A 22,046-nucleotide genomic window follows, 5' to 3' on the forward strand; every position below is an offset into this window, starting at 1 on the left:
CATAGGTATATTGTGTTAAAAAATCTTGTGGACGGTCTATGAAATACATAGGTATATCGTGTTATGAAATCCTATGGACGGTCTATGAAATGCATAGGTATATTGTGTTATGAAATCATGTGGACGGTCTATAAAACGCATAGGTATATCGTGTTAATGAAATCCTATGGACGATCTATGAAACGTATAAGTGTATTGTGTTATGAAATCCTGTGGACGGTCTATGAAATGCATATGTGCATTGTGTATGAGATGCATAGGTATACAGTATGAATAAACACTATGGACGATCTAGGAAACGCATAAGTATATAATATGATATGTGAATACTAAGGACGGTATAATGAGACGTATTATTAATGTATACAATATGTGCCACCCTCGTTGTCCTCGTTTGTACAGGTTGTTTGAATTACATTATATTATGTGTTCCGCATATAGATCATATGGCTCGGTTGACCCTTAACGAAGTTTAGAATGATGCAAGTATAAGAAGGCTTGATATTTGAACCTACACGATGTTTTGTAGTCTTTTGATGTACTTTAATGAAAGAAATATGAAATGCTATGATTGATATAAAAACAAAGGGTTTGATGTTTCGAATAAGACAGTCTAGCCGATCGGGTCGTGATCGGACTCCGTGCTAAGAGTGCGGTGGTATTGGATTGTGAAAAATGGTATTGTGAATAATGGTATATCGATGCTAAGAATCACTAATCTGAAATTATGGGAAGTTACGTGACACTTGATATTTTGGTATTATTCGAGACTTTAATTGATTTTGTGATTATTCCTCCTTGTAATATTAATTGTTCTATTGAGAGGGTGTTTAGTTATACATACTAGTACTATTCGATAGTACTAATGTCCCTTTTGCCGGGGGCGCTGCATCTTTAAATGGATGCAGGTGGTTCCACAACAGGAGACATTGATCAGTGATAGCAGTGCACCCTCTTCCCAACTGACTTGGTGAGCCCAACTTCATTCTAGGGTCATGTATCTTTTGTTCATTGTATATTATGTTTGAGGTATAGCCTGTTCCTTGTTGCCGGTATTTTCATAATACTCTTCTTTATCCATAGAGGCTCCGTAGACATAGTGTGGGTTGTATATTGGTGTTGGGGAAGTCAAACTTATTATGTTGTGTTTGAAGTACTATTTCCACTTCAGATTATGAGAATTGCTTGTGAAATTGAGACTTTAAAATGAAGTAACTATTGGTAAGAAATTGGTATTGTGGAAATGATCACCTTTTTGTCTAAATAATGAAAATATGTATTATCTCCATTCATGGATGAGTTTGGGTTGAAGGAAATCTAACAGGCTTGCTCGGTCGGGTTCACTCAGTTGAGAGCTGGTCACGCTCCTCGGTTTTGGGGCGTAACAGGTTTGGCGGGTTATTATCGTCGATTCGTGGAGGAGTTTTCATCTATCTCAGCCCCATTGACCAAGTTGACCCAAAATGGTGCTCTTTTCAGATGGTCCGACGAGTGTAAGTTGAGCTTTCAGAAGCTCAAGACTGCATTGACTACGGCTCCATTGTTGGTGTTGCTAACAGGTTCGAGATTCTATACCGTGTATTGTGATGCATTGTGTATTGGGCTTGGCATAGTATTGGTGTAAGATGGTAGGGTGATTGCCTATGCATCTCGGTAGTTGAAGGTTTATGAGAAGAATTACCTTCTTCATGACATAGAGTTGGTAGCCATTGTTCACGTGCTGAAGATTTGGAGGCACTATCTATACGACATTGATTGTGAGATCTATACGGATCATCAGAGTCTCCAACACCCGTTCAAGTAGAAAGACCTTAATTTGTGGTAGCAGATATGGTTAGAGTTGTTGAAAGACTATATTATCACCATGTTATATCATCTGGGGAAGTCCAATGTAGTGCCCGATACATTGAGTAGGAAGGCGGAGAGCATGAGTAGTTTGGAATATTTACCGGTAGCAGGGAGGCCACTAGCCATGGATGTTCAGGCTTTAGCCAACCAGTTTGTGAGATTGGATATTTTGGAGCCCAACCGTATTCTTGCTTATGTTGTAGCACAATCATTGTTGTTGAAGTGTATTAAGGCTCGCCAGTTTGATAATCCTCAATTGTTAGTGTTGAAGGATATGGTGCATCGAGATGGTGCTAAGGAGGTTCTGATTGGTGATTATGGTCTTATATGGATCGAGGGCTGGATTTGTGTTTCAAATATTGATGGGTTGAGAGAGTTGTTCCTCGAAGAGGCTCACAGTTCACGCTATTCTATTCACCCAGGTGTCACGAAGATGTACCGTGACTTGAAACAACACTATTGGTGGCGAAGAATGAAGAAAGACATCGTTGCTTATGTATCTCGGTGTTTGAATTATCAACATGTGAAGTATGAACATCTGAAACCAGGTGGTTTGACTTAGAGATTGTAGATACCGGAGTGGAAGTGGGAGCACATTACTATGGATTTTGTGGTAGGATTACCACGAACCTTAAAGAAATACGATGCAGTCTAGGTTATTGTAGACCAGTTGACTAAGTCCGTACACTTCATTCCGGTGGCGACTTCCTATTCTTTAGAGAGGTTGGCTCAGATTTACATTCAGGAGATTATCCGACTGCACGACGTGCCCAATTTCATCATTTTTGACCGAGGCACGCAGTTCACATCGCATTTTTGGAGAGTTGTGCATCGTGAGTTGGAAACGCGGGTTGAGCTGAGCACAATGTTTCATCCTCAGATAGACAGAAAATCTAAGTACACTATTCAGATTTTGGAGGACATGTTATGTGCTCGTGTTATGGATTTCGAAGGCTCATGGGACCAGTTCTTACCTCTAACAGAGTTCGCCTACAACAATAGTTACCAGTCGAGTATTCAGATGGCGCCGTATGCGGCCTTATATGGGAGGCGATGCCGTTCACCGATTGGTTGGTTTGAACCCAGAGAGGCTAGGTTGTTGGGCACTGATTTGGTCTGTTATGCTATGGAGAAGGTTAAGGTGATACATAAGCGACTTCGTACAAATCAGTCCAGGCAGAAGAGTTATGCAGACCAGAAGGTTCGAGATGTAGCTTATATGGCGGGTGAGAAGGTTCTTCTCTGAGTGTCGCCTATGAAGGGCATGATGCGGTTTGGTAAGAAGAAAAAGTTGAGCCCGAGGTTTATTGGGCCATTCGAGATCTTAGAGAGAGTTGGGAAGGTTTCTTACAGGCTTGCATTGCCTCCTAGCCTAGCAAGACTACATCCGACATTCCATGTTTCTATGCTTCAGAAGTACCGTGAGGATAACTCACCTGTTTTGGACTTCAGCGCGGTGCAGCTTACTGAAAATCTGGCCTATGACGAGAAGCCGGTGGCTATTCTAGCCCAGCAGGTTCGAAAGTTGAGATCTAAAAGTTTTCCTTCTATGAAAGTGTAATTGAGAGGTCGGCCGATTGAGGCAGCCACGTGGTCTGAGTCCAATATGCTGAGTAGATACCCACGCCCTTTTACCAGTCTAGGTACTTTTCTATGTCCGTTCGAGGACGTACGTTTCTTTTAGAGATGGAGAATGTGACGACCCGATAGGTTATTTTTAGTACTAGCCCTTATTTCCATATTCCGAGACCTCTATTAGCTTAATTTGATGTTTCTTAATTTGCGTGCATGTTTCGTGTTGTTTTCCTAAAAGTTTTCACGTAAAAAGTTGAAGAAAATATGATTTTAGGCTTTAAAAGTAACTTGAGATGACTATGGTCAACATTTTAGGTAAACGACCCCAGATATGTATTTTGATGATTCAAGTAGGTCTGTATTATGATTTTGGACTTGGGCGTATGCCAGAATTGAATTTGGAGGTCCCTAGGTTGATTTGACTTATTTTGCCGAAAGTTAGCAATTTGAATGTTTGAAAATTCCCTAGGTTTGACCGTATGTTGACTTATTTGTTATCGGGTTTGAATTTTGATTTTGGGACTTGGAATAGGTCCTTTTTGCTATTTGAAACTTGTCTGCAAAATTTGGATAGTTCTGAGTTGATTTGATAGGAATCAAACGCTTGGTTGTATTTCTAGCCACTCTTGAGTTTTCTTTTGAATTCATGTGTTTTGATGTCCGATTCATGGTTCCAAATGTTATTTTGGTATTTTTATCGCACGAGCGAGTTTGTATGATATAATTATACTTGTGTGCATGTTTGGTTTGGAGCCCGAGGGGCTCAGGTGAGTTTTGGGCGTGTATCAGACGAGTTTTGGATGATTTGAGATAGCTGGTGTGCTTTCAGTTCTGGTGTTGATCTGCAGATCTCGCATTTGCGAGGTCTTGCTCGCAAATGCGAGCCTCACTTTTGCGAACATTAGTTTGCATTTGCGAGTAGGGGCCTGTGTTGGGTGACCTCACATTTACGAGGAAATGGTTCGCATTTGCGAACATGCTAAGACCTCTTTTGCGATCATCTTGGTCACATTTGCGACCCTTGGCAACTTAGGTCAGCTCCGCAGTTGCGAAGCTTTGGGCGCATTTGCGATGCGGGGAACCTTCGCATTTGCGATCTATTTGATGCATTTGCAACTTCTGGTCATCTGACGCGCTGATCACAACTGCGACCCATGCTTCGCATTTGCGGTGTTCGCAATTGCGATACCTGCATCTGGGTAAAAAGAGAAAAAAACGGGACTTATCTCTCAACCCTAAACACTCTAGAGGTAATTTTTCAAAAATTGCATCTTCCTAAAATCATTGGTAAGTAACTCTAATCTACTTTCTTTCAATTCCCCATTATTTTTCATGAGTTTTTAACATCAAATCTAGGATTTTTATGGTAAAAATTAGAAATTTGGGTAGAATTTGAGGATTTTGCAAAATTGAGATTTAGATCTCAAATTAATGTCGGATTTCGAATCAAATCATATAATCGGGATCAGGGTGAATGGGTAATCATATTTTTGTCCGGATCTCAAATTGTGACAAAGCGACCCCGTTGTTGACTTTTGTTGACTTTTTCAAATTCATCAAATATTGAACCTTTATAATTCGTGGGTAGTTTCTAAAGCTTATTTTGAATTGTTTGAACGATATTTGGCTGGATTTGGTTGGTTTGGAGGCTTGTTCAAAAGTAAATGCCGTTGTTGATTGTTTAGTTAGTTGCACAAAGATGTAAGTATTGTGTCTAACCTTGACTAGAGGGAATTAGGACTTATTGGTCTATTTGTAATGTGAATTATGTAGGGAAACGATGTATATGCAAGGTGACGAGTGTATATACGCCGTCATGGGATTAAAGCATGCGGGATTGGTCTATTTACTTCTATGTCTTCATTTATTCCATATTATCTCTTGTTATATGCTTTAATTACTATATATTCTTACTTGATATCCATGCTTTACTTGTTAATTGTTATTTACTTATTACTTATTACTTATTTTGATTTGTTCATTCTCTCTCAATATTTGCATACTTGCTATATGTTCCTACTTGCTTTAATTGTATATTCTCATTGTCACATGTTTTTACTTGCTTTATTACCCTTATATTATCTGATGCACTCTATTATGTTATTCCGACTACGTGAGCTATTTAGCTATTCTTGTGTTGATGATCGCCAAGGTTTGAGATTACGAGGTATTGGATATTCTCCGTTTGTATTGATAGTTCCTTATTGTTCCACACGTTTTATTTCTCTTTTGTGTTAATATTTCGTAAACAATGGTGTTGAGTTGTGTATGTTAAATAAATTGATATTGGAGAATCTATTTGCACGCCATAACGGTATTGAAAGAAATTGATATTGGGGGATCGAGTTGCACGCCGCAACGGGACATGAAATGATATGATATTGATATTGGGAATGAGATGTACGTTGTATAAGATATTGTGTTGAAACTTGGGATCGACTTGCACACCTTAATGGATTTGATGTGTTGTAGTTGTTTGTGGCAAGAGAGTTTATTCTTGATATTATGATATGAGATTTGAGATTATGTTATTCTGCGGCCCTCTGGTAGTTGACCTTCGGGTCCGTTTATATGAGTTTATTGCTTTATTTCTATTTCTGTTTTCTGTTATTATTATTACGTACAAGTTTATTGTGGGTGACTTGCCATATTCTCGTTACTACTTCGTTGAGGTTAGGCTCGACACTTACAAAGTAAATGGGGTCGGTTGTACTTATGCTACACTTCTACACTTCTCATGCAAATACTTGTGTTGATCCTAGCGGCGCGTAGCAGAGACGGCTTGGATTCAACTTATATACAAATAAAAAATTTGACTAGCTCATCACTTGTTATTTTACTCAAAAAGAGAAACTACTTTTACCTAATCTTTATTTACCTAAACTTACCCACAACTTAAAATTTACATGACGGAGACATGGTGTGTTGTGTGTACTTATGGCGACATTATTATTATTATTATTATTATTATTATTATTATAATATGCGGGTTCGTATTAGTTATTCGGTTCATCTTAATAAATAAAATCTGTCAGGTATTTTATTGTTATTACTTATTAGTCAAAACTCCATGTTTTCTTATGCAGCAACACTCATTTCCGTATAGTTCTGTTGGACTCACCAACTCGAAGGTAAATGGTGAGATATTATTCGTTTTGAGTGCATGGTTTTTTCTAAAATATTTCACTTAATTAAAAATATTTTTACAGTTTGTATTTAGTTTTTCAATCATTTCAGCTATTAATGTGAGACATTATTCACACTTAACATATTCGGTTATGCAAAAGAATAATATACTTATTATGTTTCAATTTATTTGAACCTATTTCCTTTTTAGTCCGTGCCAAAAAGAATGACCCATTTTCCTATTTGGATACAAAATATATGTGCCTCATTTTACACCACAAGTTTAAAAGTCTTTTCTCTTTTCTTAAACTCCATGCTCAGTCAAATTGATTCACGTAAATTAAAACAGAGGGAGTATCTTTCTATTTAATGAGTAAGAACGATCTTGAAATAACCGATCGAGGGTATATTCTTCTCCCCATCTATCAGACAGTTCGTGCATAGCAACACGATCAAACTTTGACGTGTCAAAAACACCAAATATAAGTAATCTTGTTTTGCTTATTCACCAAAATTATAAAAAGTTGATGAGTTGCCACCATTTGGTTGAAGAAAGGAATTCTTGGTAGTTGGTGGACTCTAGATAACAAATGTTTATGTATAGCTGTATTTTGTTTTTATAACCGTGATGTTCGAATCAGCTTATTTGCGCGTATCTTGATTAATTCTACGGGACATTTGCTAGCTCTCATCAAAAACAGGTATCAGATAACTCTATGCACCAAGGCTTGAACAGATGAGAAGAAATAACCTAGTACTTTTTGTCTTCGCTGGGATTTCAACTTGAGACCTTATGGTTGTCAACCCGCTTCATTGACCACTACGCCATACCCTCGGGTGTTACGGCAGTATCATGTTTTCCCACTGGGATTTGAAGAATAGATGAGCTCATTATGAAGTAATCAATATAAATATATCATAAGCTTAAGAATCAATCATATAGATGTTAGATATTAGAAAAAATACCACGATGACATGACTCTGAAGATCTGACAAAAATTAGATGAACATACTTTATTTGATGTCGGAATAATAAGATTCTGACTGTAATAACAATTTTCATTATGTCGAACAGATGTGATAAAACTATAAGTCAACTTTTACTTCTCTTTTGTGAGATCAACTTGATCCTACAAATGCTAAAAACAAAATTAGTTACTCTTATTATGATTGTATTTAACATCTATGGTCACATTTCTTTTAAACGTAAAAGTTAATGAAGCATCTCCGGTACACCAAAAAGAAAAGAAAAGAAAGTAGTATAACCACATTTCTCTCTTCAAGTTAAGTATATCGATGGACCATTCCACAAGAAGAGATATAACTACATTTCCCACTTAAGATATTATCCTTTTTTCTTTTTTCTTTTTTTTGCTAAATAAAGTATCATAATGCTTGAAACTTAACCAGGATCATTATAAATTAACGAGAACTGAATGTGATATCCTATATTTAATTAGAAGTAAGCAAGAAACAACGTTGAGGTATTCTATCCAAACAACATTAAAGTTCGTGCTTCTTTGCAATCTCGACTGTCCAGGATCATATCAAAATATCTAATGGTCAGGTTCTTTTGCGTAAATACATACATACAATAAATAAATAAGGATGTTGTAGGGTATCTATAACAATTCAACCCTTTATTTTATGAATTTGTGAGCAGAAGTGAATTTTGAGACTTGGTATAAGTTCGTATAACCATTTTTGACTTATTGGCATGGATTAGATTAGGATCAGAAGAGTTCGGGTGAGTTTCGAGCACGTCTTAAAAATGTGGAGAGTTATTGAAGCTGGGTGAACTGCGGACCGCAGTGGAGAACGCACTGACCAATTGCGATTTCAGTGGTGGCTGCAGTGGGAAAGTGTGGACCACACTAGGAGTTGTCCTAGGTCTAATTTTAGATAACCATTGCGGACTGGGCGAGTGCACCCGAAATACGGTCAGCAATCAGGAAGTGTGACTAGCACTATAAAATTTCAGTTTTACTATAAAAAGACCTAAGGCGTAAATGAAATCTAATTTTTGCCATTTTGGATAAGGAGGAGCTCGTGGGTGTATAAGGTAAAATTTGTGGGTGCTTGTTTCAGATGGTCCGACAAGTCTGAGGAGAACTTTCAGAAGCACAAGACTGCCTTGACTATAACCCCAGTGTTGCTGTTGCCCACAGGTTAGGGATCTTACACTGTATATTGTGATGCATCGCGTATTGGACTTGGTGCAGTATTGATGCATGATGATAGGGTGATTGCCTTTGCATCTTGTTAGTTGAAGGTCCATGAGAAGAATTACACTGCGCATGATTTGGAGTTAGCAGCCATTGTTCACGCGCTCAAAGTTTGGATGCACTATCTATACAACGTTCCATGTGAGGTCTATACCGACCATCGGAGTCTCCAGCATCCATTCAAGCAGAAGGATCTTAATTTGAGGCAGCGGAGATGGTTAAAGTTATTGAAAGACTGTGATATCACCATATTATATCATCTAGGGAAGACCAATATGGTAGCCGATGCCTTGAGTAGGAAGCCGGAGAGCATAGGCAGTTTGGCATTTTACCGGCAGTGGAGAGGCCATTAGCCATGGATGTTCAGACTTTGGCCAATCGGTTCATAAGGTTAGACATTTCAGAGCATAGTAGGGTTCTTGCTTGTGTTGTAACCCAGTCATCTTTGTTGGAGCGTATAAAGGCTCGCCAATTTGATGATCCTCACTTGTTGGTGTTGAAAGACACGGTGTAATAGGGTGGTTCTAAGAAGGCTAAGATTGGGGATAATGGTGTTATGCGGCTTTAGGGCCAGATTTGTATTCCGAATGTTGATGGGTTGAGAGAGTTGATATTTGAGGAGGCTCACAGATCATGGTATTCTATTCACACGGGTGTCACGAAGATGTACCGTGACATAAAACAATACTATTGGTGGCGGAATATCAAGAAAGACATTGTTGAACATGTCTCTCAGTGCTTGAATTGTCAACTGGTGAAGTATGAACATCAAAAATTGGGTGGGTTGACTCAGAGATTGGTGATACAGTGAAAATGGGAAGGCATCACTATGAACTTTGTGGTAGGCTTACTATGGACCTTGAGAAAATATGATATTTTTTGGGTTATTGTGGACCAGTTGACTAAGTTCACACACTTTACTCCAGTGATGACATCATATTCTTCAGAGCGGTTGTCTTGGATTTACATTTGGGAGTTTATCCGCCTGCACGGTGTGCCCATTCCCATCATCTCAAACTGGGGCACGCGGTTCACTTTACACTTTTGGAGAGGATGTAGCATGAGTTGGGCACGCGCGTCGAGCTGAGTATGTCGTTTCATCCTCAAACGGACGGACAGTCCGAGCGGCCAATTTAGATTTTGGAGGATATGTTACATGCACGATCTATGTATTTTATGGGTCAATAGGACTAGTTTTACCTCTAGCAGAGTTCGCCTACAGCAACAGCTATCAGTTGAGCATAGAGATGGCTCCATATGAGGCCTTATGTGGGAGGCAATTGTTCTTCGGTTGGTTGGTTTGAAACCAGTGAGGCTAGATTGTTGGGTACAGACTTGGTTCGTGATGCTTTAGAGAAGGTGAAAATGATTCAGGAGCATTTTAGTACAACTCTGTCCAGGCAGAAGAGTTATGTGGACCGGAAGGTTCAAGATAAGGCTTACATGTAAGGTGAGAAGGTTCTTCTCTGAGTATCGCCTATGAAGGGCATGATGCGATTTGGGAAGAAGAAAAATTTGAGCCCGAGGTTTATTGGTCAATTTGAGATCTTGGAGAGAGTTGGGGAGATTGCTTATAGGCTTGCATTTCCTCCTAGCCTAGCAGGGGTACATCCGGTATTTCACATCTCCATGTTTCAGAATTACCATGAAGATAAGTCATATGTTTTAGACTTCAGCACGGTGCATCTTGATGAGAATTTGACCTATGAGGAAGAACCATGGCTATTCTAGACCGGCAGGTTCTGAAGTTAAGATCTAAAAATATTCCTTCTGTGAAAGTGCGTTGGAGAGGTCAGCTGCTTGGGCGTCCCAGTCCGATTTGAGGAGTAGACACTCGTACCTTTTTTTCAAATTCAGGTACATTTCTATATTCGTTCAAGGACAAATATTTTTTTAGAGGTGGAGAATGTAACGTCCCATTAGGTCGTTTTGAGTAATAACTCTCTTTTTTGTGTTTCGAGACTTTTCATAACTCAATTTGATGATTTATGACTTGCGTGCATGGTCCGTGTCAAAAGTTTATATGTGAAACTTTAAAGAAAATATGATTTTTGACTTTAAAAATAACTAGAGTTGACCACGGTCAACATTCTTTTATAAACGACCTCAGATTGGTGTTTTGACGATTTTAGTAGATTCGTATGATGATTTTGGACTTGTACGAACGTTTGTCCGGCCCCGGATAACCCGAAGCCATTTCAGCGCTTTACATGAAAAGTTTAAAATTTGAGTTTTGAACTTGAAAGTCTTGAGTTTTAATGATCGATTCTTGATTGTAGATGTTATTTTGGTGATTTAAGCTTGCGAGCAAGTTTGTATAATATTATTACACTTATGTGAATGTTCAGATTGGAGCCCGAGATGCTCAAAAGAGTTTCGAATGCGTTGCAGATAGTTTTGGCATAGCTGATGAAAGCTGGTGGTGTCAATCTACAGGTCTCACATTTGCGAAGATTTGTTTGCAAATGCGAGCTTTGCATTTGCAATGTCAGGCTGGCATTTGCGAAGTGGGACTGGGATCTAGGAACCTCTCTTTTGCAAGGAGTGTGTCGCATTTGCAATCTGGAGAGACATTGCATTTGCGACTTTGGTGTCGCATTTGCAATAATGGTAGGCTAGGCACAACTTTGCTTTTGCGAATCTTGGTCCGCATTTGCGATGGGAAGAGCCTTCGAAAGTGCGAAGAGAGAGTCGCATTTGCGATAACTGAAGGACTCAGACACTGTTCGCTTTTGCGAACATCGCAATTGCGAACATCTGGGTAAAATATGGGGATTTTGGGACTTAACTTATTTTACACTATTTTTGAACCCTAAACTCCAAAGAAGCGATTTTTGGAGAGAAATATCTTCCCAAATTCATAGGTTAGTACTATTAACTTGTTTTTGTTCAATTTCTATTACTTTTTCATGAATTTCATCATCAAATCTAAGAATTGCAAAGTAGAAACTGGGAATTTTGGGTAGAATTTAGGAATTTTATAAAATTTATATTTAGACCTCAAGTTATTGACAAATCTTACTCAGAGACACTTTACTTTATGTTTCCATTTTATGCCCCTTTACTTGTGTACTTGTTATCCCTTTCATATGTCACTATCCCATTATTATATTTCATACTCTAACATGTTATATATATATATATATATATATATATATATATATATATATATATATATATCTGCACATGTTCATTGTAGGTGTCTTGTCTTAGCCTCGTCACTACCTCATTGGGGTTGGGCTTGACATTTACTCGGTACATTGGATCAATTGTACTCATACTATACTTCTACACTTCTTGTGCAGATCCAAATATTGGTACTAGCAGAGTTTCGAGAGGTGCTTAGCAGATACCAGACAGATGATTCGAGGTAAAGCTGCATTCCGTTTGCAGGCCTTAGAGTCACTTTCCTATTTTTGTTGTATTGTTTCTACTTTGCAGACAATATTGTATTTCTTTCAAAACAGTGTATGCAGTAAACTCTAGAAACTCATGTACTTGTGACTACACGTCCTAAGATGGTTTACGTTAGATGTTGGTTCTAGACTTATTATGTATACCTATTGAGTTGCTTTTACTTTATATTATTAACTTGTTGTTAGTCGTTAATTGCAATTCATTCGTATTATCTGTTGTGTGTTGGCTTGCCTAGCAAGCGGTGTAAGGCCCCATCACAACCCCGATTAGTTGAGATTTTGGGTCGTGACAATAATGCATACAAGTGTGAGGATGGCTGGTTCAATCCCTGACCCTGGTGACTTTTACACTAGGGGAGTTTAACCACTTCTCCCACATATATAAATCTAGTGGCACCTGCAAGTATGAAGATGACTGTCCCATTTTCTCGGCCGTGATGATTTTACACTCAGGTAAGTTAACCACATTTCTCCTTTCTGAATCTAAATTTGAATCTGAACGTGGAGTGCCTGCAAGTATGAGGTAGTTAGCCCTGACTGCCTAGTCACATCCAGGGAGGTTGGCTACTTCTCCCATATCGTATGTGATCACATATATCTAATCTAAACTGAATCTGAATAAATGCAAGCATTGACATAACAACAATCAAATCAAACAAAGATTCAATTACTTCTGATACTCTGAGCTAGCTGAGTTATCATGCAGGCAATTCAATTTCTGTAAGTAAATTTGTATCATGAAGTAGTGATAGATTTATGTCATTCAAGCAATTAAGGGTTTCTAAACAAACGATCAAAGCATTTATACGTAAGAAAAATCATGCACTTTCTTATTGCTATGAGTGCATGAGTTAGCCCTTGTGCCCTTTTCCGTACTAAAGCCCATATATTGTTGTTATTGAAAATCTATATATGCAACCTGTACCTTTTTCACCACTTCAAGCCTTTCTTAATGCACACTGTAATCTTGTTAACATACGTCAAAGGATATAATAACCTCGTGTGAATTTTACACATACCGAAATTTTCTAAATTACCTTACTAGGCATACACTTAGTTAAAAATAAGGCTTTAAATTTAAAAGTTATGGAGCCTTACAATAGATTCGAAAAACTCTTTCTTGAGTCACTTTTGGCCCTTTCATCTTTTGAGAAGGCGACTGCCAAGCTCTTTAAAATCCACTACTTGATTCCTAATAAAGTTTGGAGTTTTTGAATTGAAGAAATTACTATATTTTTTTGTATGAAGAATATATTATATGGTTTAAAAGTTTTACCTTCTTGCCTTTTGTTCTTTGAGTAGGCTGGAGAGCAAAGAAGACTGGCGCGGTTTCGTGGATAGAAAGATTGTGAAAGGCATAGTTTGAAGGAACATAATCAGTTGCACAAAATACAAATACTAAATATTTATGCGGCGAGGCGTAACATCAATTTATTAATGATACATATCTTAAATACGAAAAAAATGTAGCTGGGCATATATAATCAAACTTTCTAAAATGAAAATGGAAGAAGGGTCGAAGTTCTAACGAGACACGGTTTTGGCTAAGCCAATTAGCCAGATATGCTAGAAAAATCTGATGATATTTCGTGATACGACTATAATACTATGAGTTAGGTTTCTATCCATAACTTAAATACTTTTTTCCTTACATCTACTAGTTGGTATATAATGTATATTAGAAAATATATTTATTTTAAATAATTATTTTTTATATTACGTACATGGAATATATATTTTAAAACTTTTATTTTCTTCCATTCTCAATTGCATAAATAAATTTTTGAGTTTTTGTTATTAATATCAAAACTATTATTATGAACAAATTATTTTAATTAATATTTTTGAATATGCTCAATATTTTTATAATTCAAACATTACATATGCTTAAATACTAATTTGATTTTTTATTTTATAAATAAAAGTTATTTATTCTATGGAAAAGTCCATAATATAAATTTAAAAGAGAAAAAATTATAATATTAAAAAATTGAACAAAACTAAAAAGAAGATAAAAGTTGATAATTTAGAGGGTAAAATAGGTATTTGGCAATCAAAACAAGTTTGAGAAATCTAGTTGAGTGACCTTGTGAGTGTTATAAGCATAGTTAAGTTACTTTGCTGTTAGCCTTGTATACGGGTAAAACCGGGGTTAGTGAGTAACTCGATTTCCCGGTGAGGCAAACAAAGCAAGGACATAACTGCAAGGAATCAGATTCGAAGCCAGGAGCCTCTCTCATCAAGGCCCGAGCAAAACACCTGCCCTCGGAGTCATTTAGACCACGCCCCCAGGTCGGGTTCGAGTTCCGGCACCTTGGAGAGCATTACTGAACGACCACACACGATTAACAAAGAGTCGTGATATCCGTGTCCGACCGGATGTCATGGCGTGAATCTCGGCCCATATCACCCGTAGATCAGTGATTAGTGAAGACGAAGATTTTTACCTTTTGTAGAGTTGTACTTAAGGTAAAACTTCCCTACTATATAAAGGGGAAGCTAATTATTCATTAGACACATTGTAGCACACATATCAAGGCAATATACATTTGTTTTCTGTGCTTCTAAAGATTATTCTAAGTTCTTAGCTTTGTCCATAGCCCTTCATAAGGGTTTGGATCCGAATCGAAGGTAGGCTAATTATTTGGATCACAACCGAGTCCGAACCCGGTCTTACAACTGGTTTGGATATTTTTTCTATCTTTAATCTGCTCATTTAACGTTATTAATAACTTGTATTGAATTAGTCTACATATTCTTAAAACTGCGTATAAATTCAATTGTTATCCATTTCTAAGGGTAAACAGTTTCAAGCCCACCGTGGGGCTAAGGATAATAGTGGTAATTTGATATAAATTTCCGTAATGCACTCTGTTTTATGCTTGTTATTTGAGATTTTAATTTTAGGTCAACTTAAGAATGTCAAACTCTCAACCTGCTCACTTGAATATTGATGCTGAGTCTGGCCTCCATGAAGAGAACAACAATATAGTACCTAGCAACGAGGTGCCCCTGTTGACCCCAACAGAGTCTCAGTTGCGGACCCGTTCGATACCAACTCACATGTGGCCATTAATGCAAACCTGCCGACCAACCCCGAGAACAGCGTTTGCGGAGGAGTCTGACCAACAGCTCGGGGTACGCACGACGGTGAAGGCGACGGGATTAACCTGCAGGTGATCATCGAAATATTACAAGCTCAACAAGCGGCGATAGCCCAGTAGCATAACCAAAGCCGCGCCCCCAGCAGAGTTGAGCCCGAATGATACCGGGAAAATGCCCGAAGAAATGAACAAGTCACGGGAAGGCTGGGTGAAGTTGAGCCCGGGACCAACCCCCAAATAATAAAAATGCTTGAGGAACTAACAAAGCAGGTGGAATCGGGGGAGAAGAAGACTGAAGCCAATGACAAAAAAGTGGAGACCTATAACTCTAGAGTTGATCAAATTCCAGGAGCAGCCCCGATATTGAAAGGCTTGGATTCCAAGAAATTTGTCCAAAAACCTTTCCCCCCCAGCGCGGTACTAAAGCCAATTCTGAAGAAGTTTTGTATGCCCGGAATTCCGAAGTATAACGGAACCAGAGATCCAAACGAGCACGTGACCTCCTACACGTGTGCCATCAAGTGAAACGACTTAGAAGATGACGAAATCGAGTCGGTTTTGCTGAAACTGTTTGGAGAAACCCTGTCAAAAGGAGTAATGATATGGTATCACAATTTACCCCCTAATTCTATTAATTCGTTTGCTATTCTTGCAGATGCTTTTGTAAAAGCACACGCCGGGGCCATCAAGGTCTAGACCAGAAAATCGGATCTTTTCAAAGTAAAACAAAGAGATAACGAAATGCTCAGGGAATTCGTGTCGAGGTTTCAAATGGAACGAATGGATCTGCCTCCGGTTACAAATGATTGGGCCGTTTAGGCATTCACTCAGGGACTCAACCCCCCAAAGCTCCTTGGCTTCACAATAGCTAAAATAGAATTTGATAGAATACCCGACGGTAACCCGGGCCGGCGTCCATAACAAGTATCAATCGAAAATCAGAGTCGAGGATGATTAGTTTGGGGGCCCCTCCTGGTCCGTTTATCCCATCAGAACTAACGACAGGCCTAAGAGAGCCGTCGATCACGAACCAAGACCGAACAAAGACTGGTATCAACCGTATGGCGAAGATCGAAGGGGTAGCGGATCTAGGCATAACCCTGAGAGAAATGAAAAAAGGAATGATCGAGGCCACTATAGCCGGTGACTCATGAGCAAAAACGGTTTGGACAGGCCACTCGGGGCCAGGGAGGCACCGAGATTATCGGAATATAACTTCAATATCGATGCCTCCAGCATCGTGTCCGCCATAGGGCGTATCAAAGATACCAAGTGGCCTCGATCATTGCAGTTCGACCATACCCAAAGAGACCCTAACATGATATGTAAGTATCATGGCACTCATGGACACAGGACCGAGGACTGCCGACAACTAAGAGAAGAAGTGGCCCGGTTATTCAATAACGGGCATCTTTGGGAATTTCTGAGCGATCGATCCAAAAATCACTTCAGGAATAGGGACTCCAACAAACAGACCGAACAAGAGGAACCTCAGCACGTCATTAACATGATCATTGGTAGAGTCGACATCCCCCAGGGACCAATGCTAAAGCACACTAAGGTGTCCATCATAAGGAAAAAATGAACCCGAGATTATATACCGGAGGGAACCATCTCTTTTAACGATGAGGATGTTGAAGGCATCGTGAAACCGCATAATGATGCACTGGTAATATCTGTACTCATTAATAAATCTCGAGTTAAGCGTGTGTTAATTGATCTAGGTAGCTCGGCCAATATCATCAGATCGAGGGTCGTAGAGCAGTTAGGTCTACAAGACCAAATAATGCCTACAGTGCAGGTTTTAAACGGATTTAACTTGGCATGCGAAACTACTAAATGGGAGAGATAACCCTGCCGGTGTACACTGCCGGGACCATTCAGGAAACGAAGTTCTATGTGATTGAAGGGGATATGAGATATAATGCTCTATTCGGAAGGCCATGTATTCATAACATGGGGGCGATACCCTCGACGCTACACCAGTTACTGAAGTTCCCCATACCGGGAGGGATCAAGATGGTTTACGGAGAGCAGCCGACCGCAAAAGAAATATTCACGGTCGATGAGGTGTTCCTGGTATCCGCACTATTGACATCAAGGAACACGAAACCGGATAGGAAGGAAGAAGCTAAATAACAATCACCGACACCAGCCCCGACCAAACCGAAGAAGCAGGAAGCAGGTGAGGATGATGATTACAGAGTTCCTAAGTCGTTCATCACCGCTGACAATTCCGATGCCACCAAATCGATGGTCGAGGAGCTGGAGAAATTTATATTGATCGAACACTTGCTCGATTGGAAGGTATACCTGGGCACGAGGTTAACTCCCGAGCTCAGGAAAGAACTCGTTAAATTCTTTATAGCTAACATAGATTGCTTCACTTGGTCCCATCTTGACATAAAAGGGAAACCGCCAGAAATAACCACTCATAAGCTGAGCTTGGATCCGAAGTTCCACCAGTTAAACAAAAGAGGAGGCCTGAGTCCGAAGTCAAGCACGCATTCATCAAAGACGAGGTATCCAAACTCCTTAAAATAGGTTCCATTCGGGAAGTTAAGTACCCGGATTGGTTGGCTAACGTAGTAGTACCTAAAAAGGGAAATAAATTAAGAATGTGCATAGATTACAAAGATTTGAACAAGGCATGCCCCAATGATTCTTTTCCTTTTCCTAACATCGATCACATGATCGATGTGACAACTGGGCATGAGATACTCAACTTTATCGATGCCTATTACGGGTACAACCAAATCCAGATAGACCCTGGCGACAAGAAAAAACTTCCTTTATCACTAAATTCGGCACCTATTGTTATAACGTAATGCCGTTCGGACTAAAAAATGCCGGTGCCACTTATCAACGCCTAGTAAATCGGATGTTCGGCGAACAAATAGGAAAATCATTGGAAGTTTATATTGACGACATGTTAGTTAAGTCCCTGCGAGTAGAGGACCATTTGAAACATTTGCAGGAAACCTTTGACATACTGAAGAAATATAATATGAAGCTGAACCCGGAGAAATGCGCATTCAGGGTTGGATCCGGGAAGTTTCTTGGATTCATGGTGTCCAACCGAGGGATCGATATCGATCCCTATAAAATCAAAGCTATAGAAGACATCACCATGGTGGAAAGTGTCAAGTCCGTTCAGAGGGTAACCGGGTGCATAGCTGCCCTGGGCCGGTTCATATCGAGGTCTTCCGATAAGAGACATCTGTTCTTCTCATTATTGAAGAAGAAGAATAACTTTTCTTGGACCCCGGAGTGCCAACAAGCTTTGGAAGAACTCAAACGGTACCTTTTGAGTCCACCCTTGCTCCATACTATGAAGGTGGATGAACAACTGTACCTGTACTTGGTGGTATCCGAGGTAGCGGTAAGTGGAGTCCTAGTCTGGTATACGCAATTTCCTATCTATTATGTTAGTAGAACTCTAGGCGAGGCCGAGACAAGGTATCCTCACCTGGAAAAATTAGTGCTCGCTTTTCTAAGCGCCTCCAGAAAATTAAAACCGTACTTTTAATGCCACCCCATATGCGTTGTAACCTCTTTCCCACTAAGGAACATGATGCATAAACTCGAGCTCTAGGGATGGCTGGCTAAATAGGCATTAGAAATTAGCGGGCACAATATCGAATATCAACCCCGAACTGCCATCAAATCACAAATTTTAGTAGACTTCGTGGCCGACTTTACGCCGACCATAATACCCGAAGTTGAAAAGGAATTGTTATTAACCTCAGGGATTTCCTCAGGAATCTGGACCCTCTTTACGGACGGTGCCTCAAACGCAAAAGGGTACAAACTCGGCATCGTATTGAAGCCAACTACGGGTAACGCAGTTAGGATATCTATTAGAACTGTGAAGTTGACCAACAACGAAGCCGAGTATGAGGCCATGATTGTAGGTCTCGAATTGGCTAGGTGGTCAAAGCTAAATGTGAAGGTTTTTAGACAAATTGCAGGTAACGCTGCATCGATTCAAGGAATGGACCCTAAAGCACGTATCCCGAGACCAAAATAGTGGGGCCGATGCTCTGGCTAACTTGGGGTCATCGGTTGATAATGATGAATTCAGCTCAGGAACAGTCGTATAACTCATGAAATCTTAGTGGAAGAAGGCCATGCTGAAATAAACTCAACAGGTTTAACCTGGGATTGGAGAAACAATTATATAGAATACTTGAAGACTAGGAAGTTGCCCTTAGATCCTAAAGAATCGAGAGCTCCACGCACAAAGGTGGCCAGGTTCAACCTGTCCGAAGATACTCTGTTCAGAAGAACGCTCGACGGCTCGCTCGCCATATGCTTGAGGCCGGGAGATACCGAATATGTTTTGAGGGAAGTTCACAAAGGCACCTGCGGAAACCATTCGGGGGCAGAATCTTTGGTTTGTAAGATAACCAGGGTTGGCTATTACTGGATCGACATGGAGAAAGATGCAAAGGAATTTGTATAAAGATACAACAGCTGCTAGAGGCATGCATCAATGATCCATCAACCCGGAGAACTACTACATTCAGTCTTGTCACCTTGGCCGTTCATGAAGTGGGGAATGAACATTGTCGGTCCCCTGCCGTGGGCACCTGGTAAGGCCCAATTTATACTGTTTATGATCGATTATTTTTCTAAGTGGGTCGAAGCTCAAGAGTTCTAGAAGGTACGGGAAAAAGAAGTCGTTGACTTTATTTGGGACCACATAATATGCCGGTTCGGGATACCGGCCGAGATAGTGTGTGATAACGGGAAGTAGTTCATCGGCATCAAGGTAAACAAATTTTTTGAAGATCATAAGATCAAAAAGATCTTGTGAACATCCCATCACCTTAGCGGGAATGGACATGCGGAATCAACTAACAAGGCCAAACTTCAAAACCTAAAAAAAAGGTTGATCGGTGCCAAAGGGAAGTGGAAGGAAATTTTGCCCGAAGTCTTGTGGGCATACCATACAACCTCAAAATCTTGTACTGGGGCCACTCCATTTTCATTGGTCTGCAGTGCTGAAGCACTAATATCGGTCAAAGTAGGAGAACCGAGCCTCAGGTTCCGATATGCGATCGAAGAATTAGATGGTGAGGCCATGAGCACGGGCCTGAAATTATTGGATGAAAGGCGCGAGGCCACCCTAGTCTGGCTAGCCACCCAGAAACAGTGGATAAAAAGGTATTACAACCAAAGATCCAACCTCCAACACTTCAATATCGTGGACTTGGTGTTAAGAAAAGTAACACTACACACCCGACATCCGAATAAGGGGAAGTTGTGGCCGAATTGGGAAGGACTATATCGAGTCATCGGGATTACCCTTAAAGGGTCGTACAAACTCGAAGAAGGAAGTCTGTGTAAAACTTGGAAATCACTATGAAGATTTGAAGATCAAAAGATGAAGGTATGAAGGTATGAAAGAAGTCTGATGATAGCTGGGAAACTCGAAGATAAAAGCTTGGTCGAAAAGTAGAAAAAGAACAAATGGTGGAAGCTTTTATAGGGAAGCAGGTGACGCTTCGCATTCGGGGGCAACCAGCCGGTGATTATCACGTGTCTGAAGTCAGAACGACGTGACTGATGGGACGTTTCAGCTCCTTCGTCGTAATGTTAGATGGAAGGAACCTGAGAACATCTACCATTTCCCATTGTTTCGGCAAACCTACTCTCCGAGAAACGAGGGGACTATCTGTATACGGGTAAAAAAAGGGGGATAGTGAGCACCCCGATTTCCCGGTGAGACAAACGAACCAAGGACATGACTGCAGGGAATTGGATTCGAAGCCAGAAGCCTCTCGCATCAGGTCCCGAGAAAAACACTTGCCCTCGGAGTCCGGTTCGAGTTCTGGGACCTCACAGAGCATTACCGAACGACCACGCATGATTAACAAAGGGCCGTGATATCCGTATCCGACCGGATGTTACGACGTGAATCTCGGCCCGTATCACCGGTAAATCAGTGATTAGCGAAGACGAAGATTTTTACCTTTCTTAGAGTTATACTTATGGTAAAACATCCCCTACTATATAAAGGGGAAGCTGAATATTCATTAGACACATTGTAGCACATATATCAAGGCAATATACATTTGTTTTCTCTGCTTCTAAAGATTATTCTAAGTTCTTAGTTTTGTTCATAGCCCTTCATAAGGGTTTGGTTCCGAATCGAAGGCAGGCTAATTGTTTGGATCACAACCGAGCCCGAATCCGGTCTTACAACTGGTTTGGCCTTTTATTCTATCTTTAATCTGCTCATCTAACGTTATTAATCACTTATATTGAATTAGTCCACATATTCTTAAAATCGCGTATCAATTCAATTGTTATCCATTTTTAAGGGTAAACAAGCCTGTTACAAACAAAAAAAAGATGACTTTAATAAGTAATTTCGGATAGTTGAGTGACCATTTGATTAATGGACTCCATAATCTTCTCTGTTATTGGAAGTTTCTCTTTATTATATTCAGATGCAATCTATTACATCTCGTAAAAGTGAATGTTAAGATATATATAGATGACGGAGAATATGAAGATAAATTTTCAAAATTATTTATTTAAGAATGGATAATCAGACGCAAAATTGCAGTACGAGAAAAAGTTATTCTCATTCTATCTTAATTATGGCTTCTTGAAGCTATATTCTTTTGTTTGGGTCTATACTTCAAATGAAGAAAGACAGTATATTCCTTTAATATTAGGGTTGATGGTCCACATCATGAATAAAAGTCTATTGTTTCAAAGAAACAAAAGTTTACTTAATA

The 22,046-nt window shown here is 39.6% G+C and overlaps 1 protein-coding gene across 1 annotated transcript in view; it reads left to right on the plus strand.

The window, feature by feature from the left end:
* LOC138901655 (uncharacterized) overlaps positions 1-22,046 on the plus strand; it is a 32,801-nt gene that overhangs the window by 1,799 nt on the left and 8,956 nt on the right. The window lies entirely within an intron of this gene.

This window comes from Nicotiana tomentosiformis, chromosome 11 (genome assembly GCF_000390325.3).
Source record: "Nicotiana tomentosiformis chromosome 11, ASM39032v3, whole genome shotgun sequence".
Classification (NCBI taxonomy): domain Eukaryota; kingdom Viridiplantae; phylum Streptophyta; class Magnoliopsida; order Solanales; family Solanaceae; genus Nicotiana; species Nicotiana tomentosiformis.